We start from the raw sequence: 9929 nt of genomic DNA, 5'->3' as shown, positions 1-9929 counted from the left end.
AGAGCTGTCTTGGAGGACTGCAGCCTCAGCCACACCTCTCCCCAGACTGAACACTCCCCCATGTGTGGCTGTGGCTGCAGTCCTCCAAGGCAGCTCTATGCTGTATTGACAGGGATTTAGACCTAGACGTCTGACGTCACTAGGGGGCGCCATATGGTAGCTCTGACGTCATCAGGTGGGTGTCAGCATCCTGGTTATGTGGCAGAGTGGGGTGGGGTTGCATCCCTTGTTTTTATGACTTTCTAATAAAGATAGATTTTTGCCAGACCTGCCTCTTCTCTGGATCATGGTGCGCTGCACTTTCTCTAGGGCAGGCCTGCACAACTCCAGTCCTCGAGGGCCGCACACAGGCCAGGTTTTTAGGATATCCCTACTTCAGCACAGCTGGCTCAATTAGTGGCTCAGTACGACTGCCTGAAACTTGGGGGGGTGGGTGGGAGACTGCCTGACACTTGGGTGGGTGACTGCCTGACACTTGGGTTGACTGCCTGACACGTGGGTGACTGACTGCCTGACACGTGGGTGGGTGACTGACTGACACGTGGGTGGGTGACTGACTGACATGTTAGACTGCCTGACACGTGGGTGGGTGGGTGACTGACTGCCTGACATATGGGTGGGTGACTGACTGACACGTGGGTGACTGACTGACACGTGGGTGAGTGGGTGAGTGGGTTGGTGTCTGTATACATTCTGTCACTGATACACACAGACACTGGGAGGGGGCAGTCACACACACACTGGGGGGGGGGCAGTCACACACAAACACAGAATGGGAGGGGGGCAGACACACACACACACAGAATGGGAGGGGGGCAGACACACACACACACAGAGAATGGGAGGGGGCAGACACACACACACAGACTTGGAGGGGGCACTTACACACACTGGGAGAGGGGCATCACACAGTGGCAGGGGGCAGACAGACACACACACAGACACACAGACTGGGAGGGGGCAGTCACACATACACACAGACTGGGAGGGGGGCAGTCAAACATACACTGGGAGGGGGGCAGTCACACACACACAGACTGGGAGAGGGGCAGTCACACACACACAGACTGGGAGGGGGGAGGGCAGTCACACACACACAGACTGGGAGGGGGAGGGCAGTCACACACACAAACAGACTGGGAGGGGGGGCAGTCACACATACACTGGGAGGGAGGGGCAGTCACACATACACACAGACTGGGAGCGGGGCAGTCAAACATACACTGGGAGGGGGGGCAGTCACACACACACAGACTGGGAGAGGGGCAGTCACACACACACAGACTGGGAGGGGGAGGGCAGTCACACACGCACAGACTGGGAGGGGGGGCAGTCACACACACATAGACTGGGAGGGGGGGCAGTCACACACACACAGACTGGGAGGGGGGTAGTCACACACACACTGGGAGGGGGGCAGTCACACACACACTGGGAGGGAGGGGCAGTCACACACACACAGACTGGGAGGGGGCAGTCACACACACACACACACACACTGGGTGCGGGGGCAGTCACACACACACTGCGAGGGGGGCAGTCACACACCCACACTGGGTGGGGGGCAGTCACACACCCACACTGGGTGGGGGGGCAGTCACACGCACACTGGGAGGGGAGGCAGTCACACACACTGGGAGGGGGGCAGTCACACACACACTGGGAGGGGGGCAGTCACACACACTGGGAGGGGGGGCAGTCACACACACACTGGGAGGGGGCAGTCACACACACACTGGGAGGGGGGGCAGTCACACACACACTGGGAGGGGGGCAGTCACACACACTGGGAGGTGGGGCAGTCATACACACACAGACTGGGAGGGGGGCAGTCATACACACACAAACTGGGAGGGGAGGCAGTCACACACACAGACTGGGAGGCAGGCAGTCATACACACACAAACTGGGAGGGGGGGCAGTCACACACACAGACTGGGAGGCGGGCAGTCACACTTGCACAGACTGGAAAGGGGAGCAGTCACACACACACAGACTGGGAGGCGGGCAGTCACACACACAGACTGGGAGGGGGGCAGTCACACATACACTGGGAGGGGGGGCAGTCACACACACAGACTGGGAGGGGGGCAGTCACACACACAGACTGGGAGGGGGCAGTCACACACACAGACTGGGAGGCAGGCAGTCATACACACACAAACTGGGAGGGGGGGCAGTCACACACACAGACTGGGAGGCAGGCAGTCACACACACAGACTGGGAGGGGGGCAGTCACACACACAGACTGGGAGGGGAGGCAGTCACACACACTGGGAGGGGGGGAAGTCACACACACAGACTGGGAGGGGGGCAGTCACACACACAGACTGGGAGGGGGGCAGTCACACACACAGACTGGGAGGGGGGCAGACACACACACACAGACTGGGAAGGGGGCAGACACACACACACAGACTGGGAAGGGGGCAGTCACACACACAGACTGGGAAGGGGGCAGTCACACACACAGGCGACATGGTGCTTACCTGTAGTGCCACTGTAGGGAGCCAGAAGTAGTGAGGCTTTTTTCCAGTCTGCCGGCAGTTTCAGTTGCCAGCTGTGAGCCTTCCTTCTGGTGAAAAAAAACACACACACACACACACACACACACACACACACACACACACACACACACACACACACTACATCCGTCCCCAATACTAAGCCCCGCCCCCGGCAAATCCTGACCTCCAACCAATCCCCTGCTTCTACTCTAAAGCCCCGCCCCCGGCATCCTGCTATTGGGGGAAAAAAAATAATACGGCCGCATCCTCCTCACGCTGCCGCCTCCGCGCACCGCCGCATCCTCCTCACGCTGCCGCCTCCGCGCACCGCCGCATCCTCCTCACGCTGCCGCCTCCGCGCACCGCCGCATCCTCCTCATGCTGCCGCCTCCGCGCACCGCCGCATCCTCCTCACGCTGCCGCCTCCGCGCACCGCCGCATCCTCCTCACGCTGCCGCCTCCGCGCACCGCCGCATCCTCCTCACGCTGCCGCCTCCGCGCACCGCCGCATCCTCATGCTGCCGCCTCCGCGCACCGCCGCATCCTCCTCACGCTGCCGCCTCCGCGCACCGCCGCCGCCTCGCGCACGGTACCAGTCACCAGGGGCAAAATCCGGGACATTTCCGGGACGGACTGTCAACCGGGACAGCACAGAAAAAAACGGGACTGTGCCGGCAAAACCGGGACAAATGGTCACTCTATAAATACACCTTATACTCCACATGCAGCACGTAACCGTGAATGCAGTATATACTCTATATACGCCATGTACCCCAATTACGACACCTTATAACCCTGCATGCAGCAAATGTACACCTTATAATCCACATACCGCACTTAACCCTGACTGCGGTATATACACTATACCCGCCATGTAACCCAATTACAGCACATTACAACACTGAATGCAGCATAAATACACCTTATACTCCACATGCAGCACGTAACCGTGAATGCAGTATATACACTATATACGCTATGTAACCCAGTTACAGTACATTGTAACGGCGAATGCAGCACCTATACACACCCTAGCGTACAACAGAACGTAACTACGAGTGCAGTATACACACTATATACACCATGTCACCCCATTACAGCCCATTGTAACTTCGGATGCGGTATATATACACCCCCTATAATCCAAATACAATATACGCCATGTAACCCAATTACAGCCAATTGTACCTCGAATGCAGCTCGTATGCCTTATACCCCGAATACAACGCATTATAACCATACCCCGAATACAACGCATTATAACCACACTGAGGTGTATACACTTTATTCCCCACATACAGCCCGCTATCACTACGAATGCGGTATGCAGCGATACCCACGGCCATTCTAGCATTGATCATAACTTTATCCAATGTTGAAAGAAATCAATTACAGCACATTATACCACTGCCATGTAACCCCACTGAGTGTCCCGTGCTCCAACCCCGGGGGGGGGGGGGGGTTGGGGGATACCCACGGCCATTCTGTTGGGGGAACCGTCGTGGCAAAAAAACGTGGGGGGTTGTTGTGCCTCTCCTCGTCCTCCCTCTGGCCCCCCCCCTCCCCAGCCGCAGAGGCTGATGGAGGGCGAGCCACGTGGCAAGGGAATCCCCCCTGGCTCAAGCTCGTATTACACAAGCCAATCCTCAAGCCAATGCACACTGTTTTAAACACAGCTTTTAGACAGAGGCTGGGATGAGATGCAAAGCCATTAAACCCACTCACAGACATGTTTCAACCTTTTTTTTTTAAACTTTTTTATTCAACAACTTTTTTAAGTTTACAGACTTTTTTGGAAACCAAAAAAACACACCATAGTGACAACAGTCACCCAACATTAGAAAGACACCAAAACATAATATATTTACATTTTCTTCCTTCATCCTTCAGATATATACAAACACAAAGATAAACTTTTCAGAAGGGAAAAAAAAAACATAACTTTACGAAAAAACCCTATAACCAAAACATCATACAAAGATAAGAACCATATACTTCAAGATTCTTTCATTTAAAAACAAAAACCCTTTCTCTATTCTCAAGTGATGCGATCATATGTTTTAATTCTTTCTCCATACGTTCCAAACCTCTCTTACTTTCCTCTAACTGGAATCCAGACCACACTTTTTTCATACCCGTCCCTTGCCTCTTTCACATCCCAATATCTCCGCCCAAATCCCCTCGCAAGTTGATTGTGCAAAACCTCTTCCTTTGTAAGCCCTACTTCATCCTTTCCCGTTGAACATGCCATATGGGTTTTTAAGTTCTTCACCTCCTCTGATCATTTCACAGTACCGTTTCAAAAAAGTCACAATCTCCTCTTTCCTTGCATACGGATTGTACATGTGAAGTACAAGTGGTCTCTCCTCCAGCATAAAACTTGGAATTACCTTGATGCCATGTAAGATCGGGTCACCAGACTTCTCCTTGCACTTTTCAAAAGTGCACCAAACATCCGCTTCTTGATGACAGGTCAGGTCATAAATCCCCTGTGCAGGGAAATCCTGAAGGCAGAAGATCCTCTCAGTGTCCAGACCGATCAATTGCTTCAGCACCTTCTCCACTATCCACAGCAGGTTCACTCGACTTCTCTCGGTCTCCTCGATCAGGAACCGAATGGAATTGCGCATTCCAGCTTGTGACGTCATCTCTGCTCTCTCAAGCTCAGGTGCGGCACCCCAAAAGCAGCAAGGGACTTTAGCCAGTAAAGGCGATGTCCCAGGGCAAAGGTGCCGGCCCCTCACTTCCGCATCCGCTCGCTCAGAACCGCTCGCTCAGGATCACTCCTCTTAGCTCGAGATGGCGTGCCCCCCCAAAAGCAGCAGGAGTCTTTAGTCCCCGAAGGGACGATGACTCAAGGCCAAGGGGACACAGGCTCAGCTACACAGCTGTTTCGACCTTAATGGGTCTCATCAGTGTGGGGTTGGTCTTAATGGCAAAGCAGGTTTGAGACTAGACTAGGTAATCACCACTACTATTAAGGTTATGGTGGATAAAAAAGTGACAAAAACCCTCCACAGTAAAGCATAAAGCAACTGTAAATATTACTGTATGTTCATTTGCATGTAAAGGTAATCCCAAGTTTTATGCTGGAGGAGAGACCACTTGTACTTCACATGTACACTCCGTATGCAAGGAAAGAGGAGATTGTGTGTTTTTTGAAACGGTATTGTGAAATGATTAGAGGAGGTGAAGAACTAAAAAATCCGTATGGCATGTTCAACGGGAAGAGACGTTTCTGGGTACGGTTCAGACGGGATCCATCATGTGTGGGAGGAGTTACACACCCACCGGCCATGTTCAATAGTAGAGGAGACAGAGGATTTTTGTTTTACCCGGGACAGCCTCTATATTGCAGGCATTGCCACACTTATGGACATACAAAGGAGGGTTGCACGAAAACGGGAATTGTGTGCCGTAATTGCGGGGAAGAGGGACATACTGCAGCCAACTGTGGTGTCCCTAAGAGATGCCATCTTTGCGGAGAGGAAGGACACTTGGCACGGCAGTGCACTAAAAGGACATATGCCCAGACAGCTAAAGGGGACAGTGTGCTAGAAGAAGAGGAAGAGACAGTTGAGGGTCAGGGAATTTTTGAGATGGAGAGTTCCCAAGAGGGAGGGCTTGATCCGGCTATAACAGCAATGTATGAGGAGGATTTAAGAAGAGAAGAAAGGGTAGAAAGTGGCCCAATAGAGGGTTTGGCGGGTTCTATAAGTGATATCGTGGAGAAAAAAGAGGAAGATTTCTTCCTGGACTCCTTGGCCCAGAAACTGGAGGTGGGGGGAGGGGAGGAGACGGGAACAGTGCATCAGAAAGATGCGGGGGAGGGGGAAATACGGTCATTGAGTGTGGTGGAACCTAGCTGGGCAGAAAGTATGGAGTTTCAAGATGCACAGAGGGGGAGGGAAGGTCCCCAAGATGTCTTGGAGGAGGAAATGGAAATAGGAGGGAAAAAAGCTCAAAAGCGTAAAAATCTGCAAGGGATAGAAACAAAGGAAGATAAGGATAGCCAGAGTAAAGGGGAGCCTAGAGAGGAAGGTGTAGAGGGTAAAGTTGTAAAAGTATCAGGGAAAGTAACCCTAAAAGTGAAGATGGAACATTTTGAAGACGCAGTGGGAGATGTTCTGTTTTGGGTTGGTATTTTTCGGAAGCAGCATGGGGGGAGTAGTGAGGAACAGATAATAGAAAGATTAGAAAAACTGATGTACCAAAGAAAACAGCTGACAAAAGAGCAGTATGAAGAATTAAAAAAGGAGCATGTACAGTGGGTTAAAATAAAAGAGGCTAGGGGAGAGGTGAGAGAGAAGGAGAGAAGTGAGGGCAATAGCTCGTCCTCACAAAGCCAGATAAGCGTGGAGGGAACTAAAATACAGAGAAGTGTAAGTGCAGTAAGTGGGAATGAAAGTGATGGAAAGGCAGGCCAACAGAGTGGGGGTGAAGGGGGAGAGATTAGGGAAAGTAAAGGTGGAAAAGGAGAAAAGGCAGGCCTTAGTGGAAGAACAAAAGTAAGTTATGAAAGCGAGAGAGAAAGGAAGGCGAGGGAGTGGCATGTAAAAGAGGTGATAAATAATATAAATAAAGAGGCAGGTGACTTAGGGTTAAATGTTTCAAAAACGGGATGGCTGAAAGTACAGTTCCCAAAAGCAGAGGTGTCTAAAGAGGAAGTAAGAAAATTAGGAATACAATGTAGTACGTATCATATCCGTGAGGCGTTAGAGAAATTGCTGGGACACGTGAAGTAATTAGATGCAATGTTAAATGTCCTGTGGAAAGTACGAAAAGTCGCGAGTAGAAATGGGAAGTAACCATATTTTTTTGTATTGAGTGTGTTTGGTAGTAGATGCACAGATGATGCCTTGGAATGTGTTGTTTTGTTTGGCTTTTTAGAATGGTTTTGTGCCTTTGGGTTGGTTTTTGTCTTGGCAATATAAGGATTGTATAGTGATGTTTTCGGTTTATTATTTTCTGTAAAATGATACTAAATGGTTGTTAATATGTGAACCGTAAAAAAAAAAAAATGTCTGTGAGTGGGTTTAATGGCTTTGCATCTCATCCCAGCCTCTGTCTAAAAGCTGTGTTTAAAACAGCATGCATTGGCTTGAGGATTGGCTTGTGTAATACGAGCTTGAGACAAAAGGTGGCACTGAGTGCTCATTTGCATGTCATTTCCCAGAATCCCTTGCTGCAGTGGAAGCGCTGTATGCTGGGTGATAATGGGGAAAGACAGGGTTGCAGACCTGTCTAAGACATGCAAATGAACATACAGTAATATTTACAGTTGCTATATATATATACATATATATGTACCCCTCAGTTTTATACAGTCATGGTGTTCATCATGTGTGGGACGCAGAGCCCAGAACCTAATGTCATGTTAGCATCAGAGAGTCACAGTAATAACTCAGCACTCACCCATGTAACACCTTCTCTGGTAGCTCTCTGTCTGTGTCTCTATCTACCTTTCTGTCTCCTGCATGACCAGGGAGGCTGCGAGGGACCCCCTCCCCCTCCCACTTGGAACCGGTACCCACATATAACAGACGAGTAATGACAGACTCAGTTTGGAGGTATAAAAGGCCGCGGCTTTGTTTATTAACAATCATAATACTGGAGTAAGCGCTAGTCCAAGCCAGAGTGGGGTCAGAGGGTCAGCCAGGCCTTGGCCTTCTGCCCCCGTACCCGGCCGACCCCTAAAGAGCCGGCCGTTGTCGCGAGTGGGTTCCCGGGTGTCACGTTAGCTTGACCCTGCCCAATCGCTCCTACCCCCGGGCGACGCCCGCCCCGAGCCCATCTGGCAAGGACAAGCACTTACCCCCGAACTGCCGCCGCGACAGTGGTAAAATGACCAACTGGAGCCTCCTGAAGGAACTTCAGTCCTTTGTTTCTCGGGAGATCTTCGGACACTGCCCTGTAAAATATGATGGTACATGTTACAGCTTACAGGTAGTGCAGACAGCTTATCACCAAGGGAATTGTAAATACTCCACGGAGTGGCCGGGGGCAAGCGTCTGCCCCCGACTGTCTTGCTAATGGGGTGGGTGGGTTGGATACTTCGCAGCAGACCGGGAGCAGAATGGAAGATTCAGCTCCCGGCTGTCTCTTTTGTACTGCCCTAGGCCTGTCCCCTCCCCCCCCCAGGGGGGGCCGCGACGGCGGCCCAGAGATCCCAGCGAGGTGAGGGGGGAGGGGGGCTTGCCCCCTGGTCATGGGCTTCCCTCGCCTAATTGGCTGGAGGGATTGCTTGACCAGGGAGGCTGCGAGGGACCCCCTCCCACTTGGAAACGGTACCCACATATAACAGACAAGTAATGACAGACTCAGTTTGGAGGTATAAAAGGCTGCGGCTTTGTTTATTAACAATCATAATACTGGAGTAAGCGCTAGTCCAAGCCAGAGTGGGGTCAGAGGGTCAGCCAGGCCTTGGCCTGCCACCCCCGTACCCGGCCGACCCCTAAAGAGCCGGCCGTTGTCGCGAGTGGGTTCCCGGGTGTCACATTAGCTTGACCCCGCCCAATCGCTCCTACCCCCGGGCGACGCCCGCCCCGAGCCCATCTGGCAAGGACAAGCACTTACCCCCGAACTGCCGCCACTCACGGCTCTATTTAAACCTCCTTAAATTAGACCGTGCCGCCAACCCCGCAAGGACCCTCTCCAGCCCCTCCTGCAATTCGTTATTGAACAAGTCCGCCCCTATCTCGGATAAGTGTGTGCCGTCGGCCGGGAACAGGCCAGTTGACTTGTTGTCGAACTCGGGATGGGTGATCTGCCATCCCCCACACTGCGTCACAAACTTCCCCACCATCTTGTTCAGTTTGACCCGCGCTCAGTCGATGGCGCCCGGTGCCCTTGCGCCCCTCCACACTCTCCTGCACAATATGTCCGACCAAACGATCTGTACTTCTGGCCAACGGGCGAGCATGAGGGCTAGGTCGTGTTTTATTGAATTAACCAGCTCGAAGTAGCGTCGAGCGGCCAGGACGTTGCCCCCGACGTGGAGGAGCAAGATCTGCGGCGCCCTCCTATCCCTTCCCAATCACGATTAGCCGCGGGAGCAACTGAGCCCACCGCAGCCCCCTACCTCCCCCCCATACCACATTTGCCTCCTCTGTTCGCAACCCGAGGTTAGCCCCGCATGGGCGTTTGACGGCCCGCTTCTCTGCCCAGTGTATAAGCGAGTCTCCGATTATCCAAGTGGGTGCGGCGTCTGTGAAGGCATAAAGAGGATGAGGGGGTTTATCCAAGCACGCTAAATACCAGATAATGCGGGCCTGATATAGGACCGGTATCTGTTAGACTTCCATCGCCCTATCTTTTGTACAAAAAATGTAATGACCCGGCGCTTCAGGCTACAACAATACCCCAGTCCAATGATTAGTCCATATAGATATGGAAAGTTCTTTTCAATATTCCAGCTGATG

This window comes from Ascaphus truei, unplaced genomic scaffold, assembly GCF_040206685.1.
Source record: "Ascaphus truei isolate aAscTru1 unplaced genomic scaffold, aAscTru1.hap1 HAP1_SCAFFOLD_237, whole genome shotgun sequence".
Lineage (NCBI taxonomy): Eukaryota > Metazoa > Chordata > Amphibia > Anura > Ascaphidae > Ascaphus > Ascaphus truei.
Note: the sequence above shows the minus strand (reverse complement) of the source record.